Below are 25,602 nucleotides of genomic sequence, written 5' to 3' on the forward strand. Positions count from 1 at the left end.
AAAAAAAAAAAAAAATTAAAAAAAAAAAAACTGAGAACAAACTGAGGGTTGATGGGGGGTGGGAGGGAGGGCAGGGTGGGTGATGGGTATTGAGGAGGGCACCTTTTGGGATGAGCACTGGGTGTTGTATGGAAACCAATTTGACAGTAAATTTCATATATTAAAAAATAAATAAATAAATAAATAAATAAAAATAATAAAAAAAATAAAAAAATAAAAAAAAGAAAAATCATGGTACATATAGGGTTCAGTATTACCTGCAGTGTCAGAAACCATTGGGAATCTTGGAATGTATCGTTTGTGGATAAGGGGGGGGACTACACATCAGGATATCTTTAGAATTGAAAGTCAAAGCACGGAAAACCCAAGAGAAAAATGGCAAAATACATTAAAAGGCAAATCAATAGAGAGGTCTAAAAAGTTCTGTCAAATATACAAAAATACGTTAGCGTTCACTCATAATCAGAGAAATGCAAATGGAAAATTGAGATACTATTTCTAATCTACCAGACTGGCAAAAATTTTTAAATAACGTAATACATCCTTTTATCAAGATTTCGGGGAAACAGTGACTCTCACATGTTTTGGGTGGGAATCCAAATCGAAACCTCCTTCTGGAGGGAAAGTTGGCAATAACAAACAGAAGTACACAGTCCAGCACTTACATTTCACCTCTAGGAATCTACCTTAAAGATATACCTACAAAAATATGAAAATGCACATGTCCAAGTTACTGCCTTGCAGCAATTATGTTTGCCATTATAAACCATTGGAAACAATTTAAATGTCTGTGCAGAGGAGAATGGTTAAATAGCTATTGAGGATCCAGACACCGGAGTACTATGCAACTATCAAAACAAATGAGAATATATCTACAAACTACTATGAAATGATTTCTAGGCCATACTGTTCAGTGAAAAAAATCGAAGAATAAAACAATATTTATAGTATAAACTTCCCTCCATTTCAGAAAAATGAGATATAAAAAAGCACATGTTTTTGCTCATTAGTACATTGGAATTACAGGAGAAATAAATCAGAAACTAAAGAAACTGTTTCCCCACAAGAAGTAGGTGGGGAGAGGGTGGAGGAGAGGGTAAAATGGTATCAGGGTATAGCAATGATAAGGGCGTCACTTCTCTGAGTACGTTATTTGTATTGTTCTGATTCTCAAAACCATAGTAATGTTTCACATGCCTCCCCCAAATAAGCAAACATTAAAACCAATTAGAGTGCAGAGAAAATATTAAGTGGAATAAAATGCTAACAAATGAACCTAACTGTACTAGAAAGAATAATCATACCGAAGGTGATAGGAAAGTATAAAAATTGACCTCCGTAACCTCCAATAACTTGACTGACTACCGTAAGACTAGAGACAAAAATAATTGCACATAAATGCTGCAATTGAGTTAGTAAATGTGTCATTCAAAGGGGAATTAGCAATTTTTAACTGCTAATTGTTAGCGATTGTAAAACTATATTAGGTATACAGTAGAATTGAACGAGTAGATATTATAGTGTTGATAATAAGAGTGCATTTATTCACTGTTGGAGAAAAAATACAAATAAGGAAAGAGGAAAAGCTAAAATGAGTGCAGTGGTATTGAATGGGAATCAGGATCAGTATGAATTTATGATAGGATCCACACACGCATACAAATACACACATATACACACAAATGCAGACATGCATACAGGCATAGTTAGCACACTTACATATGTTTCCTAGTTTTTTTCTACTGGGATGGCGTAGAAGCAATGATACCTCACTAGCAAGGAGCCCATGGAACACTCAGATCTTGGTTTTTAAATATGATTCTCTAATAAAAAACCCAGGATTCTTTGAACCTGGCTGAGGCAGGGAAAATGCAAGATGACCATGAAATTTCTTCTTATGCCATAAAATATCCAATTCATTAAGCACACGATGCAGAGGCCAACTTGAAGATGTTCCCAGTGGCCAAATCCAATATGAATTGCACAAGAAAATAAATAATAACATTTATGATAATTCCTACAATAACATATACAACCATGGATTAATGTTGAAATACATACATACATACATACATACATACATACATACATCATACATAAATGGAAAGGAGAAGCTCTCCCTTCTAGAATCCCAGATAATAAGTATACAGGAAAGAGGGTAATATAAAATCTCCATGATCATGAAGGCAAACACACCATGATCATTGTTTTAGGCAAGATCCCAAAATGGATGTTAAAAGTACCTGGTGAAAATTTGAGGAAAAATAGTGTTCGCCTGGTTTGAAATATTTTGCCCCAACATATATGCATCAAGTACAAAGGAAAATGTAGAATTGTACAGCAAAGAAACCCAACAGATATCAATCTTAATCAAATGATGGAGGTTAATATCTATCCTCATCATAAAACCCTCAATTCAATGTACTAGGGTGCAACATTATTTGTATGGTATTCTTGACAAAAACGTGTAATCTCACAACAATGAGATACGTCAGGCAAACCTAGACTGAAGGCATTTTGGAAAATAATGTATCAGTACTCTCCAACAATGTCAATGTTATAAAAAACAAAAGGGAAAAATTGAGGAATTCTCACAGAGGAGACTAAGGAAAATAACAAGAAAATGAATCATGGGATCTTAGAATTTTAGAATAGACAAAGGACAATAGTGAAAATACTGGTGAATTTTGAATAAGACTTTGGTTTAGTTCATAGGACTTTACTATATTAAATATTAAATATTAATATATTATATATACTAACATGTATACTATATATATTACTATTAGTTCCCTGGGCTTGATAATTGTACTATGGTTATGTAACACTTGTAACATTAGGGGAAGCTGAGTGAGGGATAAACAGGAACTCTGAATGCTATATTTGTAACTTTTCTATAAGTGTAAACTTAGTTCAAAATATAACATTAAAAACAGAACCAAAAAAATAAAAGCATGTTGAATGCTTTATCTTCATACTTTCATGAGCACATTGCACATATCGACCTCTTTCACAAGTGCCAAATAAATACATTACTGAGTAAATCATTGTTTATTTTTTAATGATTTATATATTTATTTTTTGAAGACATAGTGCAAGCAGGGGAGGGGCAGAGAGGGACGGAGACAGAGAATGGGTAGCAGGCTCCAGGCTCTGAGCTATCAGCACAGAGCCCGACGTGGGGCTCGAACTGATTGAACTTTGAGATCATGACAAGTCAAAGTCAGACGCTTATCTGACTGAGTCACTGAGGTACCCCTAAATCATTGTTTTATACATGAACTATACCTTAATATTAAACATTTTATAAATATCATAATTTTAATTTTATTACAGTCAGGGAAAATAATTTTGTTCCACTCCTTTATTTGTTCATTCCAAATATTATATATTTGTTCATTCCAAAACCTATTATTTCCCAGGCATTCTGCTAACTGCTGTAACTACATTGTTGATCAAAATTAAGAAATCATTTTTTCACAGACCTTACTTTTAGTGGAGAATAAACACATTGATCAAGTTATCACACAAACAAATGTAAATTATAACTACTATAAATGAGAGGAAAAAAATATGATTTTATAAAGGTATATATGAAGATTTGATCTTGTCAAATAATTGAGTGATGAAGACACCCCCCCCCGAAGGAAGTGCCACAACTTAGTAAAGGTAATTAATTTTTTAAGTGTAAAAAAAAATAAAAATATGATTTTTCTGTATGCAAAATTTAAAGAAATCTTCTATTACTTTTTTTTAAATCAGGGATATCCTGTAAGCATTTTTCTGCTGCTACAGACACTGATGAAATCCTTGATGATTAGCCAAGAAATAAATGACAGTGAAACTTTTTATTATACTTCAAAACCAACTCCTGATAAAAAATTCAAAATTGTACCAAAAACTTAAACACACCTTGTACACTAATAGCTTTCCTTTTGTCTGATGTTCCTCCTGCACTTTTTTTCTGTAAAGAAAAAGTAAAGTTTATTAAGTTAGTTTTGACGTTAAATCACCCATGCTTTCCTGAAGTAAGCCTCATTTTATAAGTCAGGCATTATTCTTTTTATACATCACTTTAATAGAGGTGCTAATTTTGGGGGCGGATTGTATGTATATTATTATAAAAGCAGTTTGTCTGTAATTTAGTTTTGCTGTTTTTTTCAGGTTTGGGTAGCAAGATTATTATACTGACCTCCTAAAAAATATATTTGGGAAGTGTTTTCTCTGTTTTTATTCTTTGGAAGATTTTACTCAACAATGGAGTCATCTCTTCCTTAAAAAAGAAAAAATCACTAATTGACCTGTGGTTTCCTTTTCGGGCAAGTTTTCCTAATGTGTTCTTTTTTCTTTAATGGATATACAGAGGCTCAAATTTTCTATTTCTTTTACTGTCAGCCTTGTTAATTTGCATTTTATTTTTTATTTTTTATTTTTTTAAATTTTTTTTTTCAACATTTATTTATTTTTGGGACAGAGAGAGACAGAGCATGAACAGGGGAGGGGCAGAGAGAGAGGGAGACACAGAATCGGAAACAGGCTCCAGGCTCTGAGCCATCAACCCAGAGCCTGACGCGGGGCTCGAACCCACGGACAGCGAGATCGTGACCTGGCTGAAGTCGGACGCCCAACCGACTGCGCCACCCAGGTGCCCCATTAATTTGCATTTTAAAGGAATTTGTCTATTACACCCAAGCTGTCATATTTGTTGGCATAAAGTTACTCATAATATCTGCGACTGTTCCCTGATATGGATTATCAGAAGCCAAATTTATCCTCTCTTATTAAAGAATTAGAAAACCAGATACTGTGTCTGAAACAGTGTTTTTTAGACATTGACTAACAGGCAGAGCAGAGCTGTGGTCTCTGAGAGGGGAATAAAGCAGGAAAGCGCTCCCTCATACCAGCGTATTGTAAGAAGGCAGTTCCTAGGACACAGTACAGGAGGGAAAACCAAATGGAGCCTAATTATCGTGCTGATTTGAGAAGGAAGAGGTTGGGCAGATTCCAGTGCTAGAATTTGCCCAGAAGAGAAGCAGAGAGGGGGCGGACAGCACTCTCATGGTCTGCAGACATCTCTTGGAGTCTTTGGCTGAGTCTCACTTTGTGTATGAATGAAAGGACACTACCTAAGACCCAGGAAAGCACCACCAGTAAATGTAGTAGCAGTGTGTAATTGCTGTCTTTTACAAAAGCATTGGCGATATATTGAAATAAAAACAAAGCAAAACCAAACATCAAAATGGCAACCTAGCCCTTTACAACAGATGTTTTAAAAACACAATCCTGGTCATGAAGAAAAAGCATGACATTACTTATTTTCTTTAAGGGTTTACTATGTGCCAGACATTACGCAGTTGTTCCTCACATGACCCCGTTCGAACAGATGAGGCAGAGGCTGGTGTTCAAAGAAGGGTATTTGTTTGACTGAAGCACTTCTTTGTTCTGTCTCCACGGAACGTAGAAAAAGGAATAACTTCGATACTATGTAGAATAACATTATTTATAAATGTATATATTAAAACGGTGCTATATAAATAAAAATGTTGGCTAAAACCTGGAAGAATGCCTGGGTGTAATATTTAAATTGAATTTCTTCAACTTTCCTTAAATTAAATCATTTTTCTTTGGCGTCTTCCTGATAATCTCAAACTTTCCTTGTTACTTGAAGAAAATCTTGAAGAATATGTTCCCTGGCAAAATTCATGGTAATGCTTGTTATTTTAAGGTGTTGGATCCACGGGCATAAACACTGACATCTGTCAACGACACAGCCCTAACCTTTGGAACATAGCAATTATCCAATTCTCTTTTTTTAATTCTTTTTTTTAATTTTTATTTAATTTTGAAAGAGAGAGAGACAGATCACAAGCAGGGGAGGGGCAGAGAGAGGGAGACACAGAATCCGAAGCAGGCTCCAGGCTCTGAGCTGTCAGCACAGAGCCTGACTCGGGGCCTGAACTCCTGAACCATGAGATCATGATCTAAGCTAAAGTTGGACCCTTAACGTACTGAGCCACACAGGCACTCCAGCAATTATCCAATTCTTGATTGATTTCCTCAGACTTTTGCCAGGATATCTATTCCTTGAAATAGGCAAGAGAAACTGTTTTCCCTAACATGTTCTTGTACGATTTCAAATTGCATTTATTCTTCCAACCTAATACATCTCAGTGTGACCCAATAGTAAATATGTGATTTAAAGAAAACAAAAGCAAACATAATGTAGTACAGCGTTTTCACTTTATAGAATTATATGTGTGCCACATCTTGGGATATTTTGAAAGAAATGAAAAATGTTAATACTTTAAATTTATTTTCATAATAGAGGCAAACTGTTTCCAAGCCACTGTATAGGACTCAGAATACACATTTTACCATTGGGTAACATTTCTCAAAACCAAGTACAAAAGAGTGTTTTTGACAAGGCTTAATTGCCCAGTTAAAAAAATGTAATGTGTAAGTGGGTTTGATATGCTCATTTTCTATGCAGAGTCATTTCTGTAATGATAAATAGTTATACTACATGCTTTTGGATTTTTCTTACTGAAATGATTACTTCTTTGAAGTTGCATAAGGTTGGATGATTTGTTCTCAGAAATGCTTTCTGACAGGAGATAAAAGATATTGTTCTTTGCAGTGTTTTTCATGCTGAAGTGCAATTTTTTGTGCTGGTGCATTTATTCTTAAAGAACTTGTGAAGTTTAACTGTGATATTCCATGCAGCTAAGTAAAAACCCTGAGATCTGCACCTGAAAGTCTGTGGATACCTCTGCTTGCCTGCATCTCCTTCTCCTCCTTCGTGCATCTTTATCTTTCTTGAAACTTGAAGATAGAATTTTCTATGGCATCCGTGTGAGTTCTCTCTTAGTGGCTTGTGATTCCTTTCAGTTATCCGACCGTGTATCATTGCTACATAAATAAACTTCCTTGCAAGATATGATTGGGCAGATTGCTGAGACTTCACTGAGCTTACAGAGAAGGTTTTATAAATTAGGTTGCATCTGCTAATAATTGTATTATGCTTGCTACTATATTGCTTGCTAATCTACTGATGACTGCCAAATCTATATCTAAAACACAAATCATTTCCTTTTGAAAAGAAGCTTACTGAAAACCTTCACTTGGATGTCCTAGACAAATCTCACATTCAATATGTCAGAAACTCACCTCTCAAAAACTTCCCTTGATTATATATTCCTGTGGCTATCAGTTTCTAGAATGTTTCTTAAAAGTAGTATCTAGGAGCACCTGAGAACCATCCATAATTACACTCAAAGACCCAATGAATTTTTTTTTTTTATTCTAAGAGAGAGAGAGAGAGAGAGAGCGAGCAGGGGAGGGGCAGAGAGTGAGAGAGAGAGAATCCCAGGCAGGTTCTGCACTGCCATCGTGGAGCCCAATGCAGGACTCAAACCCACAAACTGCAAGATCATGACCTGAGGTGAAACTGAATCCTACACCAAACTGACTAAGCCACCCAGGCACCCCAACACCCAACCACTTTTACTCCTCCATCCACTCCCCAGGTCTTGGCATCACCTTATTTTAGGTCCTCAATCACAGAAGAGCTTGATTACTTTGTATGTCTAGACTATTGTTCAGCTGATTGCTTCCAAGTCAACCCAGGTCACAGCAACAAAGGATATTTTTTGTATGGAGTGGTCTAGTAGCTCTTTCCATATGACCCACAAACACTAGAGCAGTGATTACTATCCATTTCAGACAAAACAGCATGATTATTTATAAAGTATTCACAACAGTCCTTCCAAGCCTCTGAGAGGATTCATCCTCTCTGGCACACATCTTCTAAAATCAAGTAAAGAAACAACTTTATTCTCTAGCATGACATCTCTTCTATTTAGAAAACTGTGGCTCTAGAGTCGAACACATTTGGCCCCACTGCTTTATCTACCAGTGTAATCCTGGATAATCTACATCATCCTCATAGTCTGCTTCTCATTTACAAACCTGAATTAAATGATATAAAATACCTCAGAAAGTTAATGCGATGAATAAATGATTTTCTATTTATTGATAAGCACAGAGAAATCTTGTGATAAATTATATATGAGTTTATTTTAATTACCACAACCAAAAGAATGTTCATTCCTACTCCAATTAACTACTCAAAATTTTCTAAACATCTCTGAGCGCCTAGTGCTATCCTCTAAACCATATGACCCTGCCTTCATATTCAAGTTAATTTCAGTCCTTAACTATCAGAGTGTACCAACCTCCTCTGTAACGAAAAGCACTTGTCAACATACTACATTTAGCATTGTATAGTAAGTTAGCTTCCCAAACATATATAGCCTACATATCCCTCCTTTAATTGTGAACTCCTCTAGGACAGGGAACTGGCTTCTATTACTTTATCTTTGCCTACTTAAATGTTTAGAAACAACTGTTCAAAATGTTCAATTTTTTAAATTATCAACACTGTATCGGATAGTTAGCAAGATGAATTAGCAGATTTTGAGATAGCATAGAAAAAAAAAACTAGTAAAGGTAACTTTTCTAAAACAAGACTAAACATGAGAAACTCAAAGCCAAAATTACCAAGAAGTTATTGCATTTATTTATTTATTTTTTTTTATTTTTTTTTATTTTTTAATTTTTTTTGCTTTTTAGCTTCCCATTTTGGAATAATTACAGAATAACAAAAAGTCTCAAAACTCAGAAAAACAGTTATCCATACACTTCACACAATTTCCTCAAATGTTAATATTTTATATGACCATAATGAAATTATCAAAAATAGGAAATTGACATTGATGTAATACTAGGAACTAACCTGCAGACTTTGTTGAACCCACCAATTGTTCCACTAAAGCTCTTTTTCAGGTGTGGGATCCAACACTGCATTTAGTTTCATGTCTCCTTCCAATCAGAAAGAGATTTGTCTTTCATGATCTTGACATGTTTGGATAGTACTGGCCACTGATTCTGTAGATGTTCCTGAATTTGGGTCTGTTCGATATGTTTTCATGCATCAACTTTGGATAAGCTACCATAAGTATGACAATGACATTGCATCCTTCTCAGTGCACAGTATCAACCTATGGATTATACTGACAGTTCTCATTATCAGTAACATTAACCTTGATCATTTGGTCAATGTGAGCTCTGGACAGGTATCTCTAGATGACTTTTTTCTTTGAAATTAATACATATTTTTTGAAAGAGAGCCTGAGGCTATATAAATAAACTATTTCTTATCATGCTTCACTCATTAATTTTAGCATCCATTCTTGCCTTCAGCAAATATTAGTGTGCTATGCACCAAATGTTGATTTTTTATTTCCATCATTCCATGTCTATGTATTAACTGGAATTTTACTGTATTGAGGAACTGTCCTTTCGCTCCCGTTCATTCATTTATTTTCCTATATATAAGTATAAACTCATGGATATTTCTAGGGCCATAAGACTTAAAAGTAAATTAATTAATTAATTAATTAGTTAGTTAAATTAAAATTTTAGTTGCTGCACACCTTGATTTACAATAAATAATTTTTTTATTTTAAAAATAAAAATTTACAATAAAAAATAAAATACCTTAGTTGACTCAGTTTGTTAAGCTTCTGACTTTGGCTCAGGTCATGATCTCATGGTTGTTGAGCTCAAGCCCCGCGTTGGGCTCTGTGCTGACACTTCAGAGCCTGGAGCTTGCTTCAGATTCTGTGTCTCCCTCTCTCTCTACCCCTCACCCACTTGCACTCTGTCTCTCCCTCTCAAAAACAAATAAACATTTAAAAAATTAAAAATAAAATATTTAAAAAAATAATGATAATAGATATAATCTGCCATGTTTTTATGCAAAAGGTAATAGTAGATATCAATGGAATATAGTAAATGACCATAAATATAAGAGAAAATAAGTTACTAAACATTTCACATTCTGCATGATCTTATTTCTCTCCACTATCACTCAGAGATTGGACAAGATTTGTATTTAACGTGACCCTCACCCATCTGTCATTTCCAGGTTTGCTTTCTCACAAATGATATACTCTTTTTCTCATCATGATTTAACTACTTTCCCTCCATCACGTTCCTAACAATTTTTTTCAGTTATCTTTAGAACTCTATCATATAAAAATATAATATAAAAAGATCCAATATCTTTTTTAATTAATGAAAAATAATGACTTCGATTAAGAATCATAATGACATTTACAATAGGAATGTTATTGTAGAAAGGTCTATATTTAATCTAAGTTCTTGTTTTATAGCAAAGGGATTGAGTTCACACACTCTCAGCTAGCTCAAGCCGTAAAAAAACAAAACTCAAAGTCTTCAACTTGAATGCTATTTCCAGCACCTGCAGGCTTTCTCCATGCTGTGTGTACTAAGTTAATTTAAAAAATATATAACATAAAAGAAATTCATGGTAAGACATGATTGTGGAATAAAACTGGAAAATGAGAAAACCCACCTAAAATCTGAGATACCTACCCAAGGGGCTATAAAATTGAAGTTGCTTTGTGACTGTAATTCAAAAACTTTCAAAGGCATAAAATAGTTGGATGAAACTAAAATAATATGCATAATAATTGTATATTCTGAACTTAAAATTCTCATTTCTCCATAGCTTTTAAATTTGCCATTCACTTTCAAAGTATTCTTGATTGTCTTGTTTAATAAAAGACAAGTGAGGAAATATATATATAAAATAAAAAGATAACTGTCATTAACAATAATACATACCTCAGCACATTTATTATACGATAAATATGAACATAATGATTAAATGCTCAGATTCTAGAGGGAGAGAGACTGATTCAAAGCCAAATCAGAGACTGATTTCAAAGTACCTAGCTGTGAGGTACTGAGTATGTTTTTAAATTTTCTGTGCCCCTCTTTCCTCATCTGCAAAATGAGGGTAACAAGAGTAGCAAATTTATAAATTTGTTGAGAACATCAGAAGAGATCATGCATTTGCCCTTGTAACTATTGGTCATTATTATTGTAATCGAACCTATTAAAATACAGCTATTCATTTTCTAAGAGACCTCTTTCCCTTTAAAAATGAGTTAAGATAATACTTCTTCAACTTTTTCTTAAGATACAAAAATAGATATAGATAGAATAATAATCATGAGTTTGACTGGAATCAAAAGCCAAGTCAGAATCACTTAAAAACATTTTTTTTAAACCAAGGTGAATGGACAAATGACACCTGAGTCACACACATTGCCTGGCACAGAAATTTATTGTAAGCACTCTGATCTAATGCCCCACTGAGTACCAGACCCATGTTGGCACTTAATAAATGTTTGATTAAAGGGCCAGACTATTTTGCATTTCAAACATTTATTTCTAGAACTTTGTGTTCTTTCATTTCAGCTACAGGCACTTATTTCTACCCTCTGCATACATATTAAGTTTCAAAAATGCAAGGATTGGCAGTAGGTACTTCATGAATGGTATTATCAAAACTCTTTTAAGAAATCCAGATATAAAGAGAGAATTGCAACACGAGAAAAGACTTGCAGGCCGTATGGGTGAAATTAAAGTGTAGAGAACATTCCCAGCCAGTTTTTCCTGTAAAATGAAGATTTAAAAAAGTGGAAATGTGCATTCACTAACCAGGTGAATACTTGTAATTCGTAGTTATTATTAAAGATTATATACAAGATTGTTGTATGCTATCATGGTCCTTTTCTACTCAAGCTGTTTGTGTTTTAAAGAAAATATAATTCTCCTGTAAGCTGAGCATCTAGTAAATCTTATACCTAGGGAAATTCCAAGACTGAAGAAAATAGCTGGACCAGGTATTGCCCAAATAATTTGTTTTCAGGTTTCTTTGTTGATGACTTCAAAATGAAAGCCTTCTCCAATTTGTTTATTAAAGGAAATTAACTGTTTTGTTGTGGGTTTTTGTTTGTTTGTTTTGCTTGTTATTTTGTATTAGGATACAAACCTACCCAGATAGATAACAATGATTTAAGAAGGTGATTTTTCAAGGCTCTGATACTGTAATTGAATGCTGAAAGCCTTCTACAACATGGCTGACAGGCATTCGATTTCTTTTTGAACATTTTGAGCCTTAATAAACCACCACTGATTTCTAGTCAAAACTAAATTAGTTAAATGGAGGCCTTTTGAAGCATTTAAGAGAGTCTGTGAAACTAAACTAAAAGCCCTAGAAACCTGGTTTTACACAAGTTAGGCAATTTTTATTACTATAGCATTGTAATAATTAGAAGTAATGCATTTTTTTGCCATTTTATTTTAACAGACCAGAAGCTCAGCCACATCCAGATTGAGAAACTAAAAAATTGAAAATGTGGCAATTATTTTTAATTGCCAGGTTCAGGGCAAAGCAATTTAAAATTACTAGAGCTTCCATTCTGTTTCCAGCTTTTTAACTTGGAACTGTGTCAAGTAATTCTCTACTATGGCAATCTAAATTACATTAAACCAATTTACAAATGGAACATTTTAAGAATCATAGATGAGGAAAAGGCCATTAAAATAAATAAAAATGGATATATAAGACTATTGGAGTGTAACTATTCTGGACTGGGAGCAAGGATGTATTCATATTTTTTTAACATATGATACAGAAAGAGAAAAATCTTATGTAAACTCTAGTCTTTCCTGGTAAAACCATACTCTGAGAATCATGTTCATTAATAGGTATTATAATTTAAGGGGGTGCCAATCTACAGCACATAAGAAGGAGAACAGGTTGGGTCATCAAAAGATTCAAAATGCTTTATATGTTAAATAAACTGATATGATCGGTGTTATTTAGTTAAGAAAAGAGAAGACCAGTAAAGAAACTGCAACTGTTTGAGAAGTTCTTGAGTAACTGTGAGGTACGATGAGGATGCCTGTCAATTTCTGGGGAAAAACTGGATTAAACTGGAACTAAGGAACACATGTGGCCAGAGGGTATATTTGTAATTAGAAGAAATAATTTTTCTATTAATTAAATTTAGACACACGTGGTTAAAATTAGAGGTTTCCGTCACCAAAACTATGCCTGTGAAGCCTAGTAGATTAAATTTTATCAAAGTGGTAAGGAAGGTTATGCATCAAGCAGAATGTTATATTAGACACATTACAAAATTACAATTTGCCTGGCATAAGAAACATAAATGGAGACTCAGAAGCCAGAAATTCGATTTCCTTTCTCCTGGCATAGTAGTTTGATATCTAGCCTTATCTTTTCATAGGAAGTTACAAATTAATATACATGATCCTTTTCTCTAAATTCAAAACCAAACCTGAAATTAGAATCAAATGTTAGAAAAATTATCCCCTACCTCTTCTTACTGCTTCATATCCTTCCATCAAGAACATAAAATTCAGGGGCACCTGGGTGGCTCAGTCGGTTGGATGTCTGACTTCAGCTCAGGTCATGGTCTCACCCTCTGTGAGTTCAAGCCCCGCGTGGGACTCTGTGCTGACAGCTCAGAGCCTGGAGCCTGCTTCGGATTCTCTGTCTCCCTCTCTCTCTGCTCCTCCCCTGCCCATACTCTCTCTCTTTGTCTCAAAAATAAATAAAAACATTTAAAAATTTTTAAAAAGAATATAAAATTCAACTTAACAACATGCCTGAGCAAAGACTAAAAAAAACTTTTTATCGTAAACAGTCTTTCTCAAATATTTTCACTTGAAATAAACTTAGTGTCAGAGGCATGTCAGTATGTACCCCAGGTCTTGGTGTTCTAGTTTGAAATTCCCAATTCAAGTAAAAATATTTCTTTGATGTTTCACTGTGGGCCTTTGAAATGCATTTTAGTGTTTCACTCTAGTAGAATAAAATTGTTAAGAATGTTATATAAAGTTTTCCCAAAGCTTTTTTTGGCACAATTGATGCTTTAGAAAAATGTTTATTTAATACGCCATGTGCATACCTGCCCTTATAGAAAAACCCAGTCTACAGTTTGAGAAAGATGACATAAAGATATCAAATATATATCATAGGTCATCTTGACTTTTATTTTAAATTACAATACAACTGATGATATTCGAATGTCATTACCCTTTTTTAAAGTTACTATAATCAAAACAACCTTTATTTAAGCTAATAAAGACAAATGAAAAAATATATAATTGTCGGAAAGCTATGAATGTGAAGGAGAAATGTGCTAGCTTTTTTCTAAAAGCAATAGTTAAAACTATTTTATATGAAGTGGTCTCATCATTTATTTTCATTTAAAAAATGTAAAGCATTTCAATTCCAATTACTTTAAATTAGCATAAGAGCTTTCTAAAATTGAGTCATTATAGTTTAGACCATTGGTCTAAAGAGCTACTTAAGGATTTGAAATGAAAAGTAAGACAATGACAAATAAGTTTCATTGCTCCCTGCTGCCCGAGCAACCAAGTGGAAGATGTGCTTCCAATAAAATATGATGAAATAATATAAGTGACAGAATTCTCCATCCAGCAGAATGAACCCTAAAAGTTACTTCATAGTCATAAAACTTAAATATTAGAAAATAGTCACTGCGTTGAGAAATAGAAAACTACTGAGTATTCCACTGCCCTGTTTCCCAAATATGGCAGAATCAGCAGAGGGGCCATGAAGAGCTTTTTGCTGTCTGGTTCAACAAATTTTTCTTAATACACTAAAAAAGTGAAGAATGCAACTGACATGATCTTTCTTTAGAAAGATTAACTGGCTAGAAATTTTAAATAAGAATACAGGGACATGATTAGAGATAGACAACATGGAAGTTTTTAGGTTAAAAAAATGAACAATACGGAGAGTAGGAAGAGTTTTTACAAGACAGTAAGTGAATATAAATGGAGATTCTGATAGTCTGTTTGATGTGGAGAGCTGGAAAAGACGAAGACACCCAGAAAAAAAACCCTAAATGGTTAGAGTGGCTGCATAAAAGGGGATGGTATTTTTTTTGAGAGAGAGAGAGATCCTAAAGAGAAAAGGGCATCATTTTGCAGAGAAGGGGAAATTAAATAAGCAATGCGTTTGGATATGGATTTGTAGAATTTGAGATGTGTATAAAATATTTGAGGGAAGATGCTCAGGAGAAAAATTAGAAATATCAATCTGAGGCTCATGAAAGAGATTTGAATTGGAGATAAGGATTTTCATGTCATCAATTTTAGATAAGATCTGAGTCCGAAGACCTAGGAGATATGTCCAAAGTTAGTTTGTAGAGTATATTTTAGAGTATGGGGATCCAAGGATGGAAACTAAAAAACAAAACAAAACAAAACAAAGCCATCATTAAATGATGTCTCACAAACAGAATATAAAAGTCAGAAGAAAGTGTTGGGGCCCCTGGGTGGCTCAGTCGGTTAAGCGCCCAACTTCAGCTCAGGTCATGGTCTCACGGCCCCTTGGGCTCGCTCGAACCCCCTCATCAGGCTCTGTGCTGACAACTCAGAGCTGAGAGCCTGTTTCAGATTATGTGTGTGTGTGTGTCTCTCTCTCTGCCCCTCTTCCACTAGTATTCTGTTTCTCTTTGTCTTTCAAAAATAAATAAATGTTAAAAAAAAATTTTTAAAAGGGCACCTGGGTGGTTCAGCCAGTTGAGCGTCCAACTTCGGCTCAGGTCACGATCTCACAGTTTGTGGGTTTGAGCCCCACATCAGGCTCTGTGCTGACCACTTGCTCAGAGCTTGGAGCCTGCTTCAGATTCTGTCACCTTCTCTCTCTGCCCCTCCCCCACTCACGCTTTGACTCACTCTGTTTCTCAAAAAATAGATAAATGTTGAAAAATTTTTTTTAAAGGAAGAAAGTGTCAAGTGAAAAATGAGGAAGCTTTAAGAATATTCATGTATTGAACACTTTCATAAGCCAAATAAATTAAGAGCTGTGTATACATTTTCTGTTGGATTTGGCAATGGGATGGAATTTTGGGTTAATGATTCTAATTTGGGTGGGGGGGGGGGAGCCAGGTTGCTTAGAGTGAAGTAATACAGAAATTCTATGTTAGCTCCTGTCTCAAAAATCTTAAGAGATAAGACAGAAGGTAGGACCTTAGTATCTCTAGAAAAATATGGAATGTAGGGAAGGCTTTATCGGAAGAAGAGATTTTAAGATGTTTGTAGCCATAGGAGAACAAGTTAATATACACGTACAGCAAAACCTAGGCAAGAAAATACAAAGTTAAATGAGATCTTTGTAAGTTTTGGAAGGAACTATTGGTGAGTTATTGGAGGAATTAGGAGGAAAGAAAACCTTCCCTTTTACAATTTCAAAACATGCAGATATAAGCATTTATAGTTAAGCTTCATCTGGTACCAGTTAATCAGCTCTTCTTTTCACCATTAGGGAGTTGCAGTCCTGAGATGTTTCTCTGATTTTTCCATGAGGGTCTAAGGTTAGTTGTGTCCGTTCAGAGGGCGATGCTGAAGCCCAGATCCTATCCCTCCTGTTTGTGTGGCGTAGGAAGGAAACCAGAGGCAGGCTGGGAATGAAAAGACATTAAAAGATAGCTTTGGTCCCGCCTGCTTCCTGTTTTCAAACCCACTGTGGAGGCGCGTGCAGAGAGGATCTGTTGATCTGCCTACCGCTGATGCTTGTCCCTGTTCACTACCCTCAGGTCCCTTGATACCGTTGCCCTTACTGTCAGCACCGAGATGCTGATGCTGCTGCGTTCCGTTGCCCAGGAGACTCAGCAGGCGATGCTTCTCCCAAGAAAACGTGGACAGGAGAAAAAGTGCTTTTGCTAAAATCTTCAATTCCAAAATATTTCGCATTTGTAAAACTTTCGCCTCTCTTCCTTTATGTCAAAAATTTCCCCATTCCTTGTGACCCAATCACCTTTCATCAACCACCAACTACCTGAGATTTTACGCTGGATTTTTCAGACTTATCTTTTTAGTTCTGTGGCACCCTATCAGAAGAAAATGTCAGTTTAGGTAGTTCACCCTTGTTATCAGGAACCAGTAGACCTATGTCATTCTTTTTTTACCTATAGAACATAATTGTGAGGATAGGAATATTTCCTGTATAAGTATATTATATTAGTATATTATAAGTATAGTATATAATACAGTATATTATAAGTATATCTTAAGTATATTACTGTCTTTGGGGGAACATTATTTTCTATTCAGTCCTGTCCTCCCAGATCTGATCCCCAGAGCACAGATATGTTAAAAGAAACATACTTTGTCAGGTCATCCAATGCAAAATATCTGTTCATTGTCTTGTATTCACAAATAAAGCTAAGTATCTGAATATATGGAGTCAGGGTCATTTGAAAACTTATATTCATTAGCATGGGAGAGTTATCTTGATTTTTTAGGCCAGTTTGATATGCAGGTTTTAATTTTATACTGTGTAAGATTGAAGGCATTTCTTCCTGATATTGGATATATATTTTTGTAATAATTTTGTGTACCACATATCTGTGCCTAAATGTACATTCTTAGGCTCATCTCTAGACCAATGAGTCAGAATCTTTATTTTAACAAGTTTAACTGTGAATCTTTCTCTATTCTCTATTTCTCTAGGCCATAATTAAATTGCAACAAATAACTGACGTTAAATAGGCCATGTTCTATGACCAACGTATAATTAGGTTAGATACATAAGGTCAAATATGGTCATTTAACATAAGGTCATTTGACATAAGGTCAAATAAGGTCAAAATAATCTATATGTTTGTGAATTTTAAATCAGCTCAAAATAACTGATGGGGCATGAATGAAATTGAAATGTAAAGTTAAAATGCTTGAAAAATAAAATGAAATAGGGGCGCCTGGGTGGCTCAGTCAGTTAAGCGACTGACCTCAGCTCAGGTCATGATCTAGCTGTTCGTGAGTTCTAGCCCTGCGTCGAGCTCCGTGCTGACAGCTCAGAGCTTAGAGCCTCTTCGGATTCTGTGTCTCCCTCGCTCTCCACCCCTCTCCCGATCATGCTCTGTCTCTCTCTGTCTCTCAAAAATAAAAAAACATTTTAAAAAATTAATAAAAAATAAAATGAGATGAAATAAAATGCTTAAGAGTAAGTAAAATACCACATATGATAATTTAGGGACCAACTAAAAAATATTTAGAAAGATTATACAAGAATTCATGTTTATATTAGAAAATATGGAAAACTGAGTATAATATTCAACTTAAGATGTTAAGAAAATATAATCAGAATAAACAGGAAAATGAGATGAAGAGGTAATAATGATAGACCTGGAAATAAATGGAAAATGGGGAAAATGTGATAAAGAAGATTAAAAAACAGAGGAAAGTCCTTCCAAATACTGATAAAATAAAGATATACCAGATTGATTTTTTTAATGTTTATTTATTTTTTAGACAGAGACAAACAGACTATGAGCAGGGGAGGGGCAGAAAGAGATGGAGAAACAGAACCCGAAGCAGGCTCCAGGTTTTGAGCTGTCAGTACAGAGTCCGACATGGAGCTTGAACTCAGACTGCGAGATCGTGACTTGAGTCAAAGTCAGATGCTTAACCAATTGAGCAACCCAGGCGCCCCAGGAAATAACATTTTTGAATTTCAAATTCCATATTTAGTACCAATCAATTAAACATTAATACTGATTCAACATCCACAACAAAATTGAAAAGTAACTTGTTTTGTAGTGTGATATTTTTATTATTTGTGAGGATTTGGAGTTAGTGTTCATGCCAACTTCAAGTTGTTTTATAGATTATGAGAGTAATGTCAGTAGAAACAAAAAGATATCAACTGTAACAAGTGTGTATTTTTAAAAATTATATCTATTGAGATAAAATTTGTTGGTGGGTAAAGTTCACTCTTTTTAGATGTACAGTTCAAAGAATATGGCAAATGTATTCAGTAAGGGAACCACTTCCACAGTTGAGATATGGAAAATTTCTTCAACCCACACTTTTTATGACCCTTTGTAACTTGTTTCTGGCTGTATTCACTTGAGTCAAATTTATGCATTCATTTTGCCAATATTATGCTGTCTTTATTACTGGGATTTGACAGTAAGTCTTGAAATCAGCTGGAGTGACTCCCCCAACTTTTTCTTCTCTTTTCTAAATAGTTTTGAGTACTCTGGTTAACTTGCTATTCAATGTAAATTTTAGAATAATTTTGTTTATTTCTTCTCCCCAAAACATTTTGTTATAATTTGATTGGGATTGTATTGAATCTATACATCAGTCTGGGGAGAAGTGACTCCTTAACAATACGGAGTCTTCCAAATTAGGAACATGGGATATATATATATATATATATATATACATGTATATACATGTATATATATATATACACACACACACACACACACACACACACACACACACAATTCTATAGGTCTCATTTGGTTTTTCTCATCAATGTTGTGAAGTTTCCAGTAAAAACAAAAAAAAATGCATGTGTGTTTTAGAGAAATTATTTTTGAATATTGACCTTATATATAATGCTGCTATACTTATTTATTCTAGTAGATTTATATGTATGTATCGTTTACAATATTCTTCATTTTTTTCTCTATATTCAGATTAACATGTCATGCCATTTCCCAACAGCCTGGAGAACTTCTTATATTATTTTCTTGTATTGTATTTGTGTTGCTGATGATTCAGTCAGCTTTCATTTACCTGAAGTTTTCTTTGTTTTACTCTCATTCTTCATGGATTTTTTAAAAGAATATAGAATTCTGCCTAACAGATTCTTTTTTAGTCTAGCATTTAAAATATATCCATATTTTTTGGACATCCATTATTTCTCATGGGAAATCAATCACCGCTTATATTGTTTTCTACATAAACATTTTCTTTTTGTCTGGATTTTTTAAGAACTCCTTCTTTAACTTCAGTTTCTGTCGTTTTTTACTGGATTAGCTGGGCTTGTATTCCAGGGCATTAGCCTCATTTTTAGGCATGGATTTTGTTTTCATGGGTCTCCACTCAATATATGAGCTGCTGAGTGAAAAGTCTTCTTTCTGGCTAGGCCAGAATTTCAACATTTCAAGCATTAAATGTCCTCCTGGCATCTCAGCCTTTTACATTTTCCAAAGTCCATAGGGGAATCTAATGAAGACTTCTGCTCCCTCTTCCCAACTTCTTTCCAGACCCTTTTCTCTGATACATTACTCTTTAAAGTTCAGTTGCCTTCACAACCTGGAATGGATTATCTGTACTTCCTCAGTGAGACATCTGCTTCTTTGGGCTATGTCCCCCTGTGTTGTGACAAAAAGGGACCCCAAGTAGGAAACCAAGGCAATCGTGGGATCCACCTCTTAAGTTTTTTTATTTTCACAAATATTACAATATTGCACTATTTTTTAGAACCTAAATGTTTACCTCATATGCTTTGTCTATCCTTAAAATTGTTTTTGTCAGGCAAGCAATCTAGTACTCTATATCTGGGTTCTCGCTGATATATCAGCAAGAACCCAAAGTCTATTCCAAGACATATGTATTTTTTAAAATTTGACTATTAAGCAAGCCATTAGCTCTAGTTTTTGTTTGTTTGTTTGTGTGTGTGTGTGGGGGGGGGAGGGGTACATGTTCTTTATTAATCAGAAGATGTTTTCTTTAATTCTTAGTTTGATCATGGATTGACAGACTGAGTACTGTTAAGATGTAAAATTTCTCCAAATTAATCTGTAGATCCTTTAAAATCACTTACAAAATCACTGCACCAAAGCTTAATAAATGGTGACACTAACTCTAAAATGCATATGGAAATACAAAAGATATAGAATAGCCAAAATGATCTTTAAAAAGATCAGTGAAGTTGGCAGACTTGATCTAAATTCCCAAATAAAGACAATGCAATATAACTTTGGTCTAGTTAATGCGTAATGATCAACAGGACAAAGTTGAAACTCCAGAAATGAATCAAAGTTTGGCCAATTGATTGATTTACAAAGCCGACAGCATTGGGGAGCCTGGGTGGCTCAGTTGGATAAGCGTCTGACTTTTGGTTTCAACTCAGATCATGATCTTACAGTTCGTGAGTTCAAGCCCTGCATGGGGCTTTGTGCAGAGGGTGCAGAGCCTGCTTGGGATTCTCTCTCTCCCTCTCTCTCACTCTCTCTGTCCCTCTCCCCAGAGAGAGAAAGAGAGCTTGTACTTCTTTGCTCTCTCAAAATAAATAAATAAAAACTTAAAAAAATAAAAAATAAACAACAGAGCTAAATTTAAAAAAATGAAACAGAAGAGTACTCTTATATAAGAGTCTTCTTATATAAGAATACATTCTGTGTGATTTATTTGGTATAAAGTCTAAAAACGGATAAAATTAAACTATGGTGATAGAAATCAGAACACTGGCTTCCTATGAGGAGCAGAGATTGCTAGAAAGAAGCACTGAGGAAATACCTGATGTGGTAAAAATGTTCTTTCTAGGTTTTGATTTTGATATTGGTTATATCAGTTTATATATTTCTCAAATATTATCAAATTGGCTCTTCCTGTAAGCGACCTAAGGTGATCTCTGAAAACAGCTCACTGTTCACTAGACCCACAAAACCCTTCAAAGTCATGCAAATCAAGAGGTTCAAATCTTCATGTTCAATTTAAGAGCACATGTGAAATTGTCCAGGCTCCCAAAGATATGCATCTGAAAAGCCACCAGGTATCTGAAGGATGTCACTTTGCAGAAGCAATGTGTGCCATTTTGTTGCAACAGTAGTGGAATTTGTTGGTGTGCCTCAACCAAACACTGGGACTGGGCACAGGGTAGGTGGCCCAAAAAGAGTGTTGAATTTTTATTGCACATACTTAAATATACAGAAAGTAATGCTGAATTTAAGGGTTTAGAAGTAGGTTCTCTGGTCATTAAGAACTTACTTCTAAACTTTCACATCCGGGTGAACAAAGCCCCCCAAGATACAGTGTAGAATTTACAGGGCTCATAGCCAGATTAATCCATACATGAGATCGTTCTACCACATTGGGATGAGACTTAACTGAAAAAGAGTAGATTGTTCCTAAATCAGAAGAGGCTGCACAGAAGAAAGAAGATATCATAGAAGAAATTGAAAAGACAGAAAGTATGGCCCAGGAGTATACTACATAAAGTAAATGCAAATAAAAGTTTTAAAAAAACCCTCATCAAATCGTACACTTAAGATCTTAAGTAACCTTAATCTATAAGGTTATTAAGGTATATATTAAGTTCCTTAATCTATATCTAGATTTTACCTCAAAATAAATAACTAAATACACACATATTCACACTCACACTCACATTCACACACACACACACACACACACACACACACACATTCAAATTCATTCATTCAAAAAATATATGTAATTAAATAAGAAATGATAGTTTCAGGGGGCCTGGATGACTCAGTTGTTAAGCAACCAATTCTCGATTTCAGCTCAGGTAATGATCTCATAGTCGTGAGTTGGAGCCCTGCGTTAGGCTCTGTACTGACAGTGTGGAGCCTGCTTGGGATTTTCTCTCTCCACCTCTCTCTCTGCTTGTGTGCTCTCTCTCTGTCTTTCAAAGAAAATGAACAAACATTTTTAAAGTTTCTTAAAAAAAAAAAAGAAACGATAGTTTCTTTTCATTTCAGATCTTTCTGATAAAATCAGACATTGTTAAATTTCAAGTTGGATAAATGACCCAGAATTTTTTTAACAGTTATGAGTATAAGCTGCTTCTCTTATTGTCCATCCCTTTTCCCCTCCTTACGTTCCCTTCCTTCCTTCTGTCTTTTTTTCCTTCCTCCCTCTTGCCTTCCCTCCCTCCTTCCATCTCTCCCTTTTTCTCTCCCTCACTTCTTTTCTTTCTTTTCTTTTTTCCTGTTCACTGTAAAGTTTGCAGAAAACATGATCCTTTAAGAAACTGGCCATTTTAATTAAGACCTCCTTGCAAATGAATTTCAGAAGAAACTAATGAACGACAAAAGAAAAGGTTTTATTTATTTATTTATTTATTTATTTATTTATTTATGCCCCGTTAACAAATGCTTTTCTGAGAGAGAAGTTGCTTTTTTGAAAATTCCCTTCATAACAGGGATAGAATATTATATGAAATACATTTTTAGTACATGCAATTTTATACTAAACACACACAGGGGCGCCTGGATGGTTCAGTCAGTTAAATGACTATTGACTGGCTCATAGCATATCTCACAGTTTGTGAATTCGTTCCCCACTTCCTGCTCTGCACTGACAGTGCGGATCCTGCTTGGGATTCTGTCTCCTCTGTCTCTGCCCCACCCATGCTTGCTGTCTCTCTTTCTCTTGATAAATAAAAATAAACTAAAAAAATTAAATCAGTAAATGGCACACACAAAATGTCTCCAGTGGTTATTTTCCAAGTAACTTTCCCTCTCTTCATTTTTCACAGTTCACTGAAAGTGTTCGCTTTCAAAATTAAGGTATAAAGTTTGTAGTTGAGCTAGCTAGGTAGGGAACTTGTAAGTTATGTTTGAATTGGAAATATTTCATAATTCAGAAAAGACATATGCTGTTAATTCAAGACTAGAAAACCCATATAGATGGAATGCTTTCTTCCCTAATTTATACCAGATTAATGAAGTATTAATTTTCATAGCATCTGAAAAAGTCAAACATGAAAGAAAAAACATGGGGTGACTCCCACCAAATAGCTAACTGGAGAGGTAACTTTATGCTACTTGTCAGTTGGTGCCAAATTTATTCATGTAAAACAAAACTTGGTTTTTATATAGTATAAATTGAGTGATTTGTACTCGGGTGGCTTGATGGCCGAATAGTAACCAAATGTTAACCAAATAGTGAAAGAAAGACAATGAAAGTTCTGAGTAAATGTTAAAGCAAATACAAAATGAATAGTAAGTGATATATGAATATATGTTTAAACAGCAAAATTAAAGAATGTAAGGAAGTAAAAAAGATAATGAACTTCGTAGTCTCTGATTTTTGTGTGTGTACATATTTAATATTATTATGTTTGTATATTATATAATATTATGCAAAATATATGATATTATTGTCTTTTATATTTAGTATATATTATAATTTGTATTATGTATTACATATAATATTATACATTATTATATATACATATATGTAACATTGTATCATTGTAAGAAAAAAATCACAATAGAAAATAGTTGGAATTGTAGGGCACAATAACTTATTAAATGTCCAAACCATTTTTAACCCAGAAAAGAAAGTCACAGGCTATAAACTTGTCCAACACTCTAATTTGGTCGGAAAGCTTAGGAAATGAAATAAGGGCTGGCAGTAGTTGAATTATGCTCTAAATACTCTATTCTTTTTGTGCACAGAAGCTTAGGAGCCTTGAGATTTATATAATGTACTTTCTGTATTATAGCTATAAATAAAAGGTATAGTCATTGAATGATAAACACTTACATTATTCAGTCCCTGGAAATAAAGAAGCACCCATTTCAATTTCTGTACAAAGATAAAAATATATCTTTTAAAAATGTCTCTTCAGGGGCACCCGGGTGGCTCAGTCAGTTGTGTCAGACTTTGGCTAAGGTCATGATTTCCTAGTCCATGAGTTTGCCCCATGTTAGGTTCTGTGCTGACAGCTCAGAGCCTAGAGCCTGCTTCAGATTCTCCCCCTCTCTCTGCCCCTCTCCCGCACGCACACACACACACTCTCTCTCTCTCAAAAATAAACATTTTCAAAAAAAGTTTTTAAATTCTCTTCCAATAAGTGTCACTAAAAAGCTCGTATTTACTATTTTAATTAAATTATATACAAACTGCATTAATATATAAAGGTCATTTGACTCTTATTGCATAGCCCACCAATATTAAACTAAATTATCAAGGAAAGAACAAGTTATCTCAAGAACTCAAGTTCCCCAGAGAAATGTAATACTGTTACCGGTGGAAGAGTCTGCACTGTGTAAATGGAGGTCTAAATCTTTGCATTCCCCACAAAAATATTTACTGAGGATCCACACTCGAATATAGACAAGGAAATATAAAAAGGAAAGTACCAAGCACAGTGCCATTTGCTAAAGGGAAAGCACACTCTCAAGGTAGGAAAGCAGGTAGGTTCTGGGAAGTGGAACCCCCTGTTATTTTGGGATTGGCTATTTGTTGCCTCTCTCTCAGGACTGAAGGAGCTGTGACATAAAGTGGGTGGTCTCTAATGAGGCTGCTTCCAATCCTTTGGGAAAGTCCTCCCACAGATTGGGAGGAGGAGTTTTTGAGCCTAAGAAGTTTGTACCTGAACCATCATGGCAGCCTTTCTCCATGGGAGGGGGGTAGTGTACCCCCAACATAAAGGCATTACAATGAGTCTAGGGGTTACCCTGGGGCAGAGGTGGAAGAGGAGAGCACATACATGTTCCCTATCTGTGGTTCTTGATCTGTCAGGTCCAAGGTCTTGGGAGCCACAAAGTGAGGATGTTGTGCCCTTGGGTTTTTAATGTGTCTTATTTTTCACCGTCCTTGCTTTCAACTCGAGTCTCTAACATTCCCCTTCAAGGACTTGAGACTCGGCCTCTGGGCATTTCTTCCACTGCTCTTGTCTAGTTTCCACCTAACATCTTTTTGTTGTTGTGGCTTTCTGCAATCTGATAACCACCCCTTTAAGGTAATTTTAGAGAGAAGCAATATTAACAATTGTCTTAAAATCCTCAAATGTCTGTAGTAGACTAACCCTCCCCTCGTTGCACTAATGTTAATTTGGTTCAGAGAGATATCCTTCTTTATGAATGTAAATAGCTTCATTTAAAATCT

The sequence above is a fragment of the Neofelis nebulosa genome, chromosome 3 (assembly GCF_028018385.1).
Source record: "Neofelis nebulosa isolate mNeoNeb1 chromosome 3, mNeoNeb1.pri, whole genome shotgun sequence".
NCBI lineage: Eukaryota > Metazoa > Chordata > Mammalia > Carnivora > Felidae > Neofelis > Neofelis nebulosa.